Source organism: Solanum lycopersicum, chromosome 8 (assembly GCF_036512215.1).
Source record: "Solanum lycopersicum chromosome 8, SLM_r2.1".
NCBI lineage: Eukaryota > Viridiplantae > Streptophyta > Magnoliopsida > Solanales > Solanaceae > Solanum > Solanum lycopersicum.
The window spans coordinates 29,187,633-29,204,524 of NC_090807.1; positions in this window are offsets into that span (position 1 = coordinate 29,187,633).

Genomic DNA, 16,892 nt, shown 5'->3' on the forward strand with positions numbered 1-16,892 from the left:
GAAGCAACTCTAGAAGATGGGCTCTGTTTCCCTGATTTCCACTACCATGCATGTTCTTTAGGCACTCTTTTATGAAGTGACCTTCTTGATCACACTTGAAACAACCTGTCTGACCATTACAACACTTATCTATGTGGATTATACAACAACTAGCACATGCATGAGCCTATTACCTCCTTGTGCCACACTACCTTAAGACTGTGCAAGTGTAGTTCTAAAGTTATTTGAATTCTGACCATATGAGCACATTTGTTTCCGAGTGCATGTGCACTAACATATGATGGAGCATATCCCTTCTGCTTTTGTTAGAAGGATGAACGATTAACATTACTTTTGTGTTTCCCAAACTCATTTCTTGCCTTAGACTTCTTATTTCTGAAATTTTCTCTATCCCTCAGCTTCTCTTCCTCAACCTATTGTATATAAACCATCAACCTTAAGATATCCATATTACCTGTCAGCATTACAGCCCTTCCCTCTCTACTTGATAGATGGGACAACTCAGCAACAAGTTGGCACATTCTTCTCCTCATATCTGCAATTCACTCCATAGCACAATGGGATAGTTGGGTGAACTTCAACCCATACTTGTGGACATCAAGATAATCCTGCTTAAGTGTAAGACATTCATGTACCTTAGCCTCTTTAAATTCTTAGGAAAATAAATGCCCCAAGAAATCCTCCACAAAACATGCCCAACACGCAAGTGGTACATCCTAATCTCTACCCTCTTTCCACTAATCAAACCAAGTCCTAGAAACATTCTTTAGTTGATGTGCCTCTATCTCAACTTTCTCATTACCGGCCATATGCAAAACCTCAAATACCTTCTTTAGTTCCTCAATAAATTTCTTTGGATCCTCAATATTGCTCGAGCCAGTGATGCTTAGATGATTCATCCTCAAGAACTCTCGGATCCACGAGTTATCAGTCCCTTTCTATCGAGCTCGTATTTGTTGTACAATCTAGTTAATCACACATTGGCTTAGCAACCTTATTGGTTTCTTGGACTTAGTATTAGTGACTTTCTCTTGTGGTTGCACTTCAGGTGCATTTGTAAACTCATTTGTCTCTAACTGATCTTCATGGGGGCATGATTATCTGAAAACACGTGCAAGCAAGAATTAGAAGAAATCTTATTAGAGATTATACTTTACCGCACGAAATGAGTGTGAAAGAAGTGACAACTTTTCCTTAAGTGTTGCAGCCTTCTAAAGTTATATATGTGGAGCGCATCACACTGATAGTTAGGACTCTACAGACACGGCTTCATAGAATCCCTAGGACTATTGAACTTTGTGCTCTAATACAAAGTTTGTCATGCCTCGAGCCTTATCCTAGGTGGGACTGGAACTCAAGAACCATTGTTGACCCAACGCGAACCCTTGGTGTGGCTTAATTACTTAGTAGAAGACTTAACTTAACAAGATAATATCAAAAATATAATTTTGAGTAGGTGTAAAACTTAGCCAAAATGGCAGCTGAAGTCTTTAAACATCTGAAATAATAATGTAAAAACAATTGAACTATTAACTATCTATGAAGCCTCTAACAAAGAAGGATGTCGGGGAAATATCCCAATCATCCTAACAAAGAAAATATTGAAAGCAATGTAAAAAAAGAGTCCTTAAGGATGCAATGAGGTTTACCAATTGACTTTGGAGGGCTCACTGGATCAACGGTGTGTTACCAGTTTATCGTAGTTATCTGCTTCTACATTATAAGACGATACAAGCCAACTTGATACCATTCCATTGAATGTACGAGTATACGAGTTGGAATGTTAAACATAACATAGGTTTGAAAAAAATATGAAAGAAACACTTACCTTGGCTCTTCTAAATTAATGAATAACTTAACTGAAAATAATGCAATGAAACACATGTAATATACGGAAAGCTTTAAAAATAGTAAAAGCAACTTAGTTCGTTAAAAATGCAATAAAAGACTCAACTTTGTCACACACGGAGCGCATACCCCAAATGTATACCCCAACTTTTGTCCTTACAGAGGACTCGGACAAACCCTTAGCATTGGTCATAACATGTGATCTGTAAAAATTGCGGAAAAATTAAAACTTTTAGATTTTATTTGAAGTATACTTAGACTTCATACTTATTACTCATAAAACATACGGTATATAATTGTCTCACATATATAAAACCATCTAAAGAGTGTAAATTTGGACATAGCCAATACATAGTCAATATGCCATATAGGCCTTAATAAAAAAGAATTCAAAGAAACATGATGGAAATAGGATATTCCTAATATCTACTAAAGTCTTCATAAGCTGGAAAAATAAATAATAGTGTCCCGAACATGACAACCTACCAAGACTTGGAGAAAGAGTTCCAAGCTTCTTCAAATCGACCTCGTTAACTTCAATAGTCCGAACCTACAGTTGAAGTAATATAAAGTAATGGGATTAGTACGCCAAATGTACTAAGTATGGGTATATGAACATAACATTTAACGACATGCGTGAAAAAGGATCATTTATCATATCTTTAGAAAACATGCTATGTCATATGAAAGTCTTCAATGCACATACCGTATAACATATGCAAGTTAAGGATTTCATCAACATAAAACATGATCATAAGCAAAGACATATTAACTTTCATATTCAATAGATCACGTAACATAGCATATAAAACACTTACCAATGATCCCATCCCCAACCTACAAGTGCAATGGTCATGTGAAGCCCCATAATGCCACACAACAGGGTAGATAAGATAGGAGGCCATGAGTAAAGCTTTGATTCATATAACTTGTAACATAAGTAGTCATCACTTCATTTTACAGTATAACCCAATAACATATTCATCATAAAGACCAACATCATATAAAAGTACCATCATGTATCATAAACATCATACCTTTCATGTTATCATATTACATAATAACAATCTCCTATGATTTCCCTTAGAGTCAACTTGTGCAATGTCTAGGTAGAGTCTCATACCTCTACCTCTACTAAGTAGACTCCTCAAGACACCCTAGTCAACGTTCATTTACTTGTCTTTCATTTTACATGAGGGAAGATTCGCCTTAACCGACATAGACCATGTGAGATAAACATGGAATCTGGTGTCATAAAACCCCACACCAAAAGAAGGTGGTCTATCGGCCAAAGTAGAACCAAACATGACATAGCTTTCTCGGTAGATATACTAGCTAGTATCCTATGGTGGAAAAGTTGTTCAAGAACTAGAAGATGTATTAGAGACCCATAGTTCCACCTTACATGGAATCCTCAATCTCATGAGAGTCATTGTGAACCAACCTTCCCTCTAGGGAAGGGACACCTCTCATATATAGTTCATCGATGCTTAGCTTAGGTCCTTTTTCTTGAAATAACCTTTAAGTTGTCTTTTATAATAAACTTATCATAGGTCATAGGATTTCATATATAAACATGATCATGATCTCTTTATGATTAGGTGAGAATTTCCTTTCATCATAACCCTTCATATGTGAAATTAACATAACATAGTCATCTTATGTAAAGCGTACAAGAGATTATCGTAACTTGCATTGTTCATGTTCTTATCATTATCTCACCATTAACATGTTAATAAACCAAAATATACATATAGCAACATCATGCATACTTCATTAGCATATTTTCATCACTCATAGGCTAACATAAATATCATAGAGTAATCACAGCCTGAGAAGACTTACCTCTTACTTCCAAGTACCTTATTCAAGAACTTACATTCAACTTACAACATTCAAAACCATAACATAGTGAAATACTCAATAGCATAATCAAGAAAAACTCTTCAAATCATATACAAGACCAATCCGTAATGTAGGATAAGGGAAGGGGTCAATTAAGAGTTCATTTTTGTCTTAGTTCCAATCCCTATATTTACATGTCATCAAGTAGTAGAAACAACCATATGAAACCATCAATTTGATAAGAACATGTATCACACGAAATTCAAAGATAATTAACCACATACTCATCCATTTGTGTGAAATAGACCATAGAAAACACTTACTTTTCATCAAAAATCATAAATCTAGGGTTAGGAAGAAAATTTGTTTCTTAGAGTAAAAACCTTATTATTTGAAGTTCTTGAAAACTTGTCTTTGAAAGGACCTCTTGGGGAAGGAATCCCAATAGTGAAAAAACCATACCTTATAGATGAAGAATCCACGAAAATTGGATGGAAAACTTGAAGTCTTCCTCTTCTTCCTTGAGCTTTTCTTGTTCTTCAAAAGAGTTTGGAAAAGAGAGCTTTGTTGATAGAGTTGAAAGAAAATTCATTGATCTGATTTCGGTCATGTAAAAGTTGTCTAAAACTGACCTAATATACATATATAGTCGTCCTATAAATTACCTAAAATACCCTCCACTTAAATGGGTCTTTTTAATAAGTTAAATTACCAAAAATAGGACTTTAACGATTCTGGGAAGTAGCTGCGGGTTGCGAGTCTAAATCCCATCATATTTATTAGATTTGAGTTGATGCAGTGAGCTGCGTGTTAGCCTCGCATCGTGAGGTTGATTAAATTGAATAATGATCTTGAATATATTAGCTTGTTTTTGTATAAACATGCAATGAGTGTGCATTAAGACATCTGGTAGAAACTTTCAAGGAAATTAGAGTTTATTCGGAGAAGAAGAAAATGAAGATGAAAAATGTCTAAGGAAAAAAGTCACAGTTGTTGTGCACTGTAAGGCGCAACGCTCCAAGGTCCACACTTCAAAGTTCTTCCTAGAGCATACTGAGAAGTGCGATGCGCCACAACCTGAAATTTAGAGGTGCATGTATGGCGCAGTGTGCCAACACCAAGAATTTAGAGGCTTGGCTCTGGGGCGATGGGTGGCGTGATACCCCTAGGGAATTATGATTTTTTCAGCAAAAAATTGTATCAAATAGGATTGCTAAGTGAAGTAGAATTCAACTCTAATTTTGAAACTCTAAAAGATGACCGTTAGGGATATGTTGTAGGAGTTTGACATTATTTTGGTATACAAGAGAAAGTTTCATCGTTTATAATAGATTTTGATCTTCAACTCTTCTATTTTCTGGAAATCCCATGAACAATTGTATTTTGTTGTTTTCTAATTGTATGGATTAGCACCCTTGTTCTAGGGATGTAGCTACGGATCATTGTTGATTATTTAAGGTTCTTGAATTAATTCTTGGTTGTCATAATAAGTTACTTCTATGTTCGCATTTTAGTATTTTATGCTTGATCACCGTAAGATAAATTTATTTTCTGGTCTTAAAATCGAGAGAGGAGAATTAAGATAGACCAGAGAATATAAAATTCTCAATCAATCCATTAAGTTGAGGTGATTTGTGTTTTGGAGTGACGTCCGGATAAATAACTTGCTTGGTTACAAAATAGGATAAAATATAAGTGCTTGATAGTTAGTCTTTTTTATCCCCGCTTAACGATGTATTTAGATAGCTAACTAGAGTAGGCGACCAGAGGTTTAGAACTTGACTCATACAATTAACCCTGTAAACTAGTAATCTAACAACTAAAATTAGGTCTAAGCTAAGATTATGATATACATGAGATTCATTGAATGCTTCATCCCTGGAAATGTCTTTTACTTTCTTCAAACATCATCTTAAAGTCATTCACAATTAGTTACTTTTATTTATTGCATAATTAGCAATGGGAGTTAACAACCATCATCATCTCTTAAGAAATTACTTTTATTTTGTTTGTAGAGTTAATTGATAGACATAAGTTGATCATAAGTCCTTGGGGAACAATAGCTCATTTCTTTGAGAAACCATATTACTTGCGAGATCACATACACTTGCATGTGCAATTGGGAGAAACATGGATCATTATGTGAAAGGTCAAATACAAGGTTGTAAGATTTAAAGTATGACATGTGTCTTGATGCAAAAAAAATCACAAAAAGTCCTGACATTATTATTGGCGATATCTTCTCCAATGGTTGTTACGACCTAGAGTTCCGTGATTGGCACCCACACTAACCCTCTGTGAGAGAAACACTACCACAACCTGAATAAGTAACTTAAAGAAAATAAACCATTTAAATATACTGAAGCAGATTTAAATGATGAATTAAATAATGAGTTCCCATAAACTTCGAAGATTTAACAAAACAACCAAGCATAACCTTTGCGAAAATTCAACCACTAGACCTGAAAATCATTGTACCAAAACTTTACTAATCAACAAGTCTAAGAAAAAGGGGGTGCGATCCTGAAAACTAAACATAAGTACAAGTCTGAATATATAGTCTAAGTCTGAAAAGGATGGACTAAACTAATAATAGATCCATGGCAACCTGAATGAACTGGCTCACCCTCGAATCCAGTCTCCATCAATGATCTCCAAACTAAGGTCTGTCAGTAGCTGCTTGAAGATGGTTTGTTCTTGGTCTAATAAAATAACTAATGCAAGAATCCAAGGCATAATTTACCCGGATTATAAAAAAAATATCAACCCAAGGCCAAACCAATAATCTTAAGGCTCAACTAGGGCTTTTCCCACCATTAACTTCAAGCCAAAACCCTCCCCAACAATAATTAACAAGAATTCTAAGCTATAAGAATCAAAATACATATTAGGGGAGTAATTAACATACATTTGTCTTGAGAATTTGTGGTAATTTGATGAGAAAGCATCACAGGACATTCCTTAGCTTTTAAGAAAAAGGTTTTGTAGAAAATAACATTTTGGGGTTTTTTCTTGATTTAAGTCATGACTGGCCCACCACGGCGGGCCCCATCCCGCCCTGGGGGAATTAACGCTTCCCTAACTGCTTGCATGGAGAAATAAACTCATAATTTGAGTTCTAAGCTCCCATTTTGCAACACACCTTTAAACCTTGATGTCTGAAACTACCCTTTCACGCGAAGATCAGTTCAAGAGTTTTACTTACCCAAATTTGATTTCCTAAAGTATTACATGCTCCTTAACATTTTGGATATCCGCACACATGATCAAACTCATACTTAAGTCTTCTTTTGATTGTAGGATAAAATGAGAAAATTAGATAAGTTTAATGTGAATTTTGTAATTATTTGTTTACTTTTTCATGTATATAAGGTGGTCAATTCGTTGTCAATTCAAGTTTTGAACATGATTAGTGAAAAAGGGAAACAAGAAGGTCAATGAAATAAAAAACGAGCAAAATTTGAGTAATTGTTTTTTCACGCTCCCAGTGATATGCCTGCGTGAAGCCCAAGCTGCCTATCATTTCTCCGCATGTCCAAGTGCCTACGCAGCGCGCCTACTTGGAATTGGGGCGTGAAATCATAAAAAGTAAGGGTGTTTTTGGAATTTTAGAGGAAACCTTATCATATATTGTGTTGGAGATGGCCTCAAGGATTAATATCGAGGGAAATGAGCAGAACTAAAATGCTATGAATGAAAGGAGGTGCAAGAAGTGGTAGACTATTTGAATCCAAAATGGAAGTTGGAATTCAAAGTTTGATGGCTATATTTTATTTTTATTCTTTGTTCTTATAAAATGTATTCTTGCACGTGGACTATATTCATAGAGGGTATTGGACAAACATGTCGCATTGATGATTTTATTGGGGTTTTGATTTTTCATTTGTATGCTTGAACTTGTTATGGAGTTTGAACTGACTTGAAGCCATATTCAGTATTTTATTTAATCAAAATAGGAATAGCTTGGTGAATATTATTATTGTTTAGTTTTGTTGGATTGCATCAATAAATTTTCTCTAAAGTAATTAAAGAGCTTGCTTATAAATATTGATTAAATCTCAAGAAAAAAATAGTCGAAGGATGTTACTTGCTTAAGAACATTCATTAACATGTTTTTTCAATTTAGAATTAGTGGATTGTAAGTAGTGTATTCTTTAACTTGAAAATTTACTTGGTAGAGAAATTTAGAGCTTAAGGAATATCTAATCAACTATCGAATTTGACAGAATCGATAGAATCTTAGATGTGATAAATGAATGTGGAAAATTTCTCACCTATCATTGTACATTTGTTTAGTCTTGTACTATATATTTTAGTACTAATATTAAACTCAATAGTTATCAAATAATTTTAAGTATCATTTAGTCTATAAAAGTGGTTCACAACCACAATCAACTCCTTTCTTTTGATCACCTGAAAAAAATTTAGCAAGATTTGATTGAATTATTATTTGTACCAATTCTTTTGGAAATGATCTTTATACTATACTATATTTGACTAGCAATGTTCTAAACTTATACTATATTAGTGCTCATCACCCATCAATTACTGGATCTCCCTAGACATCACCTGACTGAAATTTCGTCCTAGTTTGGCCTAGGCAAGAAATTTCCAAGTAACTACTCAAAAGTTTTGTGGCCCCAATTCCTTCCCCATTGGTTGTTCCATATCTATGGGACTAGGTTGTTACAGTAGATATCAATTTACCCATCACTCATCCCTGAGTGATAAACTAGGAGAACTATCCAAGACAAGAGTAGAGTAATACTTAAATCGCCGAATAACTAGGATACTTGTCTCTCATGTCCTTCTTGATTTACTAAGTAGATTTGTCAACAAAAAGATGCTTCCATTGAACTCTCATGTACTTTATAAACTTGATTCTCAGCTTCCCTACATTGCGATAAAGAATTCTAAAAGATATTTGCTCATATTGAAGGTATTTATTTGACAAAACTAAGCCCTACTTTATGATGTAATGTCCATCCCCGTGATACTTTTTCAACATGGAAACACTAGATGGACTCTAGATAGTTTAGGTGGTAAAGACAACATATAAGACACTAACCTTACACAATAAAAAATCTCAAATGTCCCGATGTATCGAGGACTGAGATTTCCCTTCTTAGTAAATCATATCATCCATTTTTAGAAGATCTTACTCACAGCCTTATGATTTGCAAACTTTTTTTGTCGACTCTAGCCTGCTAGAAGCTTAGATTGGATGCTTATCATCTTAAACTGAGCATCTTTCACCATATAAACCCCCAAATGTTTCACATCTCTATCCTCAAATCACCCTATGAATGATCTACATCCCTTCACATAAAGTACCTCGACCGGTGCCATGTCAATTCTGGATCGGTAACTTTATTTTGGATATTATGAATATATTAACATGTATATTTAACTTAATTATGTTGTATCTTTATGGATTGGTCTAGTTTGTAGAAGATGACCTAGGTTATAATCTTGATGTGAATTGAGTAATGATGGTTCAATTGAATTGGTTATTGGTTGAATTACTGCTAGATGATGTTGTTGTATCAATCATGACTAAATTAGGATGAAATATAGTACTATTATGCTAGTTCTTAAGAATTTGCTCTACGTTATGAAGTATGTATTGAATTGAACTAAGTAGCTTATCTTAAATTATGAACTGGGGATGAATTCTGATATAGTGATTCAATTGACTTGGTTATCATGTTGGTTATTGATGGGTGATGATATTATAGCCTAATTGGGTTGAGTTAAAGTTCTGATGGTAAGACCATGATGATGAATTATGAAGGAGACTTGGTAAGTCTTATGATCTCTATTATTTACTTGATTATGGTTAATTATGATTAAGTGATGATATTGTATTGGAGTATGACTTGTATTTGGATTTATAGGGTTGGTATGATGTTGAATTGAAATGTATTTACTATTGTTTGTGAGGTGTTGGCTAAGATGTGAATGTTATAAGGATGGTGAATGATTTACCAATAAGCCTGATTATGAGTGATATGTAAATGCGCTAACCTCACCTATATGAATTGTAATGAAAGGACTATGCTTATGAAATTTTCATTGAGTATGATGATGACGATGTTTATATTAGGGTTAGACCCTATGACTTACATTAAGTTATGACGGTTAATAAAGACATTAAATATATTTCAAAAAGGGACTCTAGCTTAGCACCGAGTGAACTAGAGCGAGGAGTGTCCCTTCCCACATAGGGAAGCTAGGATCACTATTGTACTCTTGAGATTGGTGATCATGATGCATGTAGCATAAAGAGGATACCAACTATATATTATCATTCTTGGACTATGTTGCCCCCAAAGGAATACTAGCTAGTGGATCCACGTAGTTGCTATGTTCATGTTTTGGCACTACCTTGGAAAGTAGTCCGCCTTCTTTCGGTGTAGGTTTTCATGACACCGGATACCATACTGGCTCATGTGTTCTATGTCGGTTAAGTCAAGATGTTCCAAAGAGGTAAAATGAACTAAAGGAATAAACTCTAACTAAGATGACCTAAGAGGTTAGTCTAGGTGGGGGGGGGGTATAGGACTCTAAATATACATTGCACTAGTTATCCTTAAGGGAAGTCTTAGGAGGATGTTCTTATGTATGTAATATATATATATATATATATATATATATATGATTATCTTACATGTTAATGGTAATATGTGATGTCCATTACTCTTATGAACATGCATTTGGTCTATAATGCTAAAGTATAATAATATTAACTCTTAATGTTATGTTATGTAAAGTGGGATGTTGGTTAAGGTTTTTGATAGGTTTACTTGATTTAGTAAGGTTATGGGGCATTGCTTAGTTATTACACAAGTGGACTTAAACAGGGTCATAATTGATGGTCTAGCTTTGGTTATGTTGAAATGTACTCTTATCCATGCTAGTTACTATTATGACTTGATGATAGAGCTACTTGACTAGGTATTCAATTATATGATATGCAAGTTGACTTGACTAGACTTGATGTTGTTGGTCATATGATGTATATTCCTATAATTTATTGAATATGCCTTATTGATTAGTATAGTCTTGTTGAATGTGCATAAAGGTTTTCAAAGTGAATTGCATACTTAATGAAATGTCCCCTTTTAGCATGATTTAATATTATTTGTGCATATGGTCTCATACTTAGTACAAGTTGTGTACTAACCCCATTTCTTCCTTTTCCTTAACATTTTAGGTTCCAGTCGTTGAAGGATTTTTAGAGAAGACTTGGATCTCTTAATCATCCCATCAGGGTAGGTCCTCACTTTCCAACGGTGATGCCACTATCTATCTAATGGAGTTGTTTTGAGTTTTAGACTAATATGTTTCTTTATTTTCCATTTAATATGAAACATTGTATAGCCCATGTGAGGCATTATTGCTTTGATGTAATGGCTAGGATCAAGTTGTTATACTTTTATTAGATGGTTATGAGATTGGACTACTATTTGAGACTTTGTTATATTCTATATATATATGTGCAATAAAATTAGAAGACTAAGTAATCTTCCTATACGAAGGGTCTATGTATACTTGATATATCTTTACTATGTGTATTTAGTGGTCCACGTAAGCCTCAATGCAGGAGTAGTAAAAAATTTTAAATTTCCACTGAATTTGACCTATGAATATAATGATGTAAGCTAAGAGGCTAGTCTTAGTCCTCAAAGAGGACGAAAATAGCGGTAACATCTAGGGGTTATTCCTGGATGTGACAAACTTAGTATCAATGCATCAGGTTGAATATCTTTGATTCGATGTCACTCTCAACCACGTCTATGTAGATTCGTACTCATAATTGTAAAGCGCGCCACACTTATGGATAGGAATCTATATGATGCTTAGGAAACTCTCACTTTCTTGGAAGTCCAATATGGTGCCTCTCGAGTGTTATCTCTATGTGATTTTAGCATCTAATCCTTATGTAATGATTATAGGAAATGAAAATTTGAGGGAACGCGGCACGAAGACATAAATAAGAGATTGGCAATTTGGGAGTTCCTCCCCACGGTGATCAAGTTCCTCCTCTTGAAGAAGGAGCTAATGATGACAAAGCTTTGGTAGATCGTCCTCCTTTTACGGATGGTGTTATAAAGGCTGATCTTTTCAAATGGCCCAAGCCATTACTACCCAAGTGCAAGCCGCTACTACTCAAGCTCAAGCCTTGACGTCCCAAGCTAATCAGGAGGTTGTACCGTGGTCAAATCAACAGGTTGCTACCATGGCCTCTCGTCTAAAAGACTTCACTAGGATGAATCCTCCTACTTTCTATGGGTCCAAGGTTGAAGAAGACCCATGTGAGTTTATTTATGAAATCTACAAGATCCTTTATTCTATAGGGTTGACTAGTAGTGAGAAGGTCGAGTTAGCAACTTATCAATTCAAAGACTTGTCCCAAACTTGGTATGTCCAATGGAGGGACAATAGGTCATTAAGGGGTGGAGCGGTGACTTTGAAAGTGTTCAAGAAGGCTTTTTTTGATAGGTTCTTTCCTAGGGAGAAGAGGGAACACAAGGTGGTAGATTTAATCAACCTTCGCCAAGGAGGTATGAGTGTACTTGAATACTCTTTTAAATTAACTAAATTGTCAAAGTATGCTCCTTCTTTGGTTTCCGATCCTAAAGATGAAATGAATCACTTAGTGACGGGACTGTTAGATAACCTGCAAGAAGAGTGTCATTTGGCTATGCTACATGAAAATATGACCATTTCTCATCTCATGTTTCATGATCAACAAGTGGAAGAGTCAAGGGATTAGAGGAAGAGTAGAGATGCCAAGAGGGCAAGATCTTTTAATGGTGGTTCTTCAAGGGAAGGATTGATATCCAAGACAAGCCTAGGTTTAAGAAGAGGGTTTCTAATCAATTTACTTCCAAGTTTCTTAAGGCTCGAGATGATATGGTGTCTAACCCTAAGCTTTAAAAGGGAAGAGATACTAGTTCACCAACCATGAAGCCAACTTGTGGAAAATGTGGCAATAAGCACTATGGTGATTGTCTTAAGGGGAACGGATAATTGTTCTGTTTGTGGTAAGAGCAGTCATAATTCGAGATTGCCCAAATGTTAGAGGGCATGAAAAGGGTAGTTGGCAAGCAAGTGCTTCTAATGATGCTTCGGAGAAGAATCGCTTCATGTTCTCCACTCTACGGGTGAGAAAGAGACTTCTCTCAATGTGGTGAGCTGTATGTTGAAATTTTTCTCTATTGATGTATATGTTTTACTTTATAAAAGCGCTACATTATCATTTGTTACTACCTTTATCTAAGAAATTTGAAATCTTACCCGACCTTTCCATTGAACCTTTTATGGTGTCTACACCGGTGGATGAGTATGTTGTTGCAAAGAGGGTATATAGAAATTGTCCTATAATATTTCCCAATAGAGTTACTTATTTTGAACTAGTAGAACTTGATATGCTTGAATTTGATGTCATATTGGGTATGGATTGGTTGCATGGTTGCTTTGCCTCCATAGATTGTAGAACAAGGATGATGAAGTTTAACTTTCCAAATGAGCCCGTGTTAGAGTGGAAAGGGGGGAAAATTTATTCCTAGAGGTTGTATCGATTCTTTTTTGAAAACTTTTAGGATCATCTGTAAAGGGTTTATACCATATTGTAAGAGTCCAAGATCTAGACTTCGAAATTCCTCCGGTTGAGCTGGTCCCCGTAGTGAGGGAATTTTCGAAAGTCTTTCCTAATGATATTCCCATTATTCCTCCCGAATGGGAAATGATGTTGGTATCGACTTGTTACATGATACAAATCCCATTTAAATTCCTTCTTATCGGATGGATCCGGCCGAATTGAAAGAGTTGAAGGCTCAACTCAAAGATTTACTAGAAAAAGGCTTCATTAGACCTAATATTTCTCCATGGGGTACTCCGGTGTTATTTTTTATGAAGAAAGATGGGTCCGTTAGAATGTTCATTGATTTCTTAAACTCAATAAAGTCTTTATTAAGAATAAATATCCTCTCCCTCTGATTGACAACTTGTTTGATCAACTCCAAGGGGAAATCTACTTTTCGAAGATTGACTTGAGATCGAGGTATCACCAATTTAGAGTGAAAGGTGAGAATATACAAAAGAGGGCATTTCAGACTAGATATGGTCACTGTGAGTTCTTAGTAATGTCCTTTGGTCTCACTAATGCCCCAGCGGCATTTATGGATCTTATGAATAGGGTTTTTCGAACTTACCTAGATTCATTTGTCATTGTTTTTATTGATTACATCTTAATATATTCAAAAAATGAGGGTGATCATATGGACCATTTTAGAATGGTGTTACAAGTGCTTAAGGATAACCAATTATTTGGAAAGTATAGTAAATGTGAGTTTTGGTTGAGGTCAGCGACGTTTCTTGATCATATCATCTCTAGTGAAGGGGTTGAGGTTGATCCAAGGAATACTGAGGCAGTCAAGAATTGGCCTAGACCATTGAGTCCAATAAACATTAGGAATTTCTTGGGTCTAGTGGGTTATTATAGGCTGTGTGTGGATAGTTTTGCGTCCATTGCATCTCCCTTGACTACTTTGACTTAAAAGAGTAAGATATTTGAGTGGTTGCAGTCATGTGAAAGAAGCTTCCAAATCTTGAAAGATAGGCTTACTTTTGCTCCGGTGTTGACTTTATCGGAGGGTACAAAATGCTTCGTTGTATATTGTGATATATCCTGAGTGGCTTAGGGTGTGTGCTTATGTAACATGGAAGGTGGTAGCCTATGGTTCTAGACAACTTAAGGTGCATGAGAGAAACTATCCAACTCATGATCTTGAATTAGCGGTCGTGGTATTTGCCTTGAAGATATAGAGGCATTACTCGTGTGGAGTTCATGTTGATGTGTATACCGACTACAAGAGTCTTCAATATATGTTTACTCAAAAGGAGTTGAATATCCAAAAAAGGTGGTTGGAATTGTTGAAAGATTACGACATGAGTGTTCTCTATCACCCCGACAAGGACAATGTGGTTGTGGATACTCTGAGTCGTATGACCATGGGTAGTGTGTCTCATGTAGGGTAAGCCAAGAAAGATCTAGTGAAAAATGTTCATAAGTTGGCCAGATTGGGTGTTAGGTTGGAAGATTCTCCAAATGGTGGTTTTGTGGTTCATCATAACTCTGAGTCATCATTGGTGGTTGAGGTGAATCTCAAATAACATCTTGATCAACCATTAATGGAGTTGAAAGAATTGGTTCTTGGAAAGCTTTTTGATTCATTCTCCGTAGGGGGGGTGGTGTCTTGAGGTATCAAGGAAGGTTGTGTGTTCCCAATGTAGATGGTTTGAGGAACCGGATTCTTGAGAAAGCTCATGGGTCCCGTTACTCCATTCATCTGGGTTAAACTAAGATGTATCATGACCTTAGGGAAGTGTTTTGGTAGGAAGGTTTGAATAAGGACATAGCGGAATATGTTGAAAAGTGTCCATATTGCCAACAAGTCAAAGTCAAACATCAAAAGAAAGGTGGTTTACTACAACACACCCAAGTTCCTACTTGGAAGTGGGAAGGCATAAATATGGGTTTTGTGGTAGGTTGGATTCATACACAAAAGCAATATGACTCTATATGGGTGGTCGTGGATAGGTTGACCAAATCTGCTCGTTTAATTCCCCTTAAGTCTATCTATGCAACGGAAGATTATGAAAGGATCTCCATAGATGAGATTGTTTGTCACCATGGTATTCCATTAAGAAGTATATCAGTGATCCCGAGTCTATTCTTCCTATTAAGGGTCTTGGTGTGAAGGATAACCTCTCTTATGAAGACGTTCAGTTCAAATCCTTGATAAACAAGAAAAGAAATTAAGGAACAAGGAGGTGACTTCCATTAAGGTGTTATGGAAGAATCACCTAGTTGAGGGTGCGAAATGGGAGGCCGAGACTGACATGAAGTCTCGTTACCCTCATCTATTTCATAACTAAGGTTAGTTGTTCTTACTAATAATAAAAATAATGACTAAAAATTGAAGTTTCTTGATTTTTAGTGAAGTCTTGAAAAATGTGCTTTTGTTGGTGTCATTACAGTGAATATTAAAGTGAAATGTGCATTTGGACTTGAAAATTTGCATTTCTTCTTGTTTTAATTCATGTTGTGCATTTTGATTTGGTGAGTTTTTATGAAATGATCTATAGCATATTTATAAGTTAGGATTTGGCATAATTGACTAATATATGATATGTTGAGCTCTTGTTGTTATGAGAAGAAAATTCCTCAGAATGTGATTTTGAGCCTTATGTGTGGTAATTAAAGTTTAGAATTGCCTTGTGTAAATTTCATGATTGATATTGTTATGTATTTTTGTTGCTTGGGCTTCTAGTCTTGAGTCTATTCCTTCATTCAAAAGATTTTAGTGTCATTCAGGGACGAATGTTCCTAAGGGGGGATAATGTAACACTTCGAAAATCTAAGACGTGTTCTAGAGCCTAACATAAGTGTCAAAAGGTTTAGACGTTGTTTTAAGGTTTATATAATGAATATAAGTTATTTAGGAAGTCTAGAAACCAAAACGTCCATGATGTCCGCATTCTAGTTCAATGAGATACTAGTGTGCCTTATCATATTTGACTAGCTTTTTAAGAGTCAAAAAATGATGAAAATTGGTGGAATGATGTCTAACATGTATTAAAGTTAATTCATAGCTGAAACATACGAGCACGACTCCCCACTGACCAACCAAAAGCCCTTGAGGAGGACCCTTGCATGTTGGGGTCAAAGGACTGCCCAAGGCAGTGTGCACAGAAGAGTGCCATCGACGAGGCGTGTGCCAATCGACGTAGTTGCTATATTCATGTTTTTGTACTACCTTGACAAGTATTCCGCCTTATTTAGGTGTAGGGTTTCACGACACCCAATTCCACACTAGCTCTAAAAAAGATGACCTAAGAGGTTTAACTTAGTCTAGGTGGGGTATATAGGATTCTACATATACATGCACTAGTTAGCCTTAAGGGAAGGCTTAGGAGGATGTTCTAATGTATTTATATTCTTATAAACTAAATTTATATGTCTATGATGATCTTACATGTTAATGATAATATATGATGTCAATTAAACTTATGAACATGTATTTAGTCTATAATGCTAAAGTATGATAATATGAAATCTTAATGTTATGCTATGTGAAGTGCGATGTTGGTTATGGTTTTGATACGTTTACTTGATTTAGTAAGGTTAT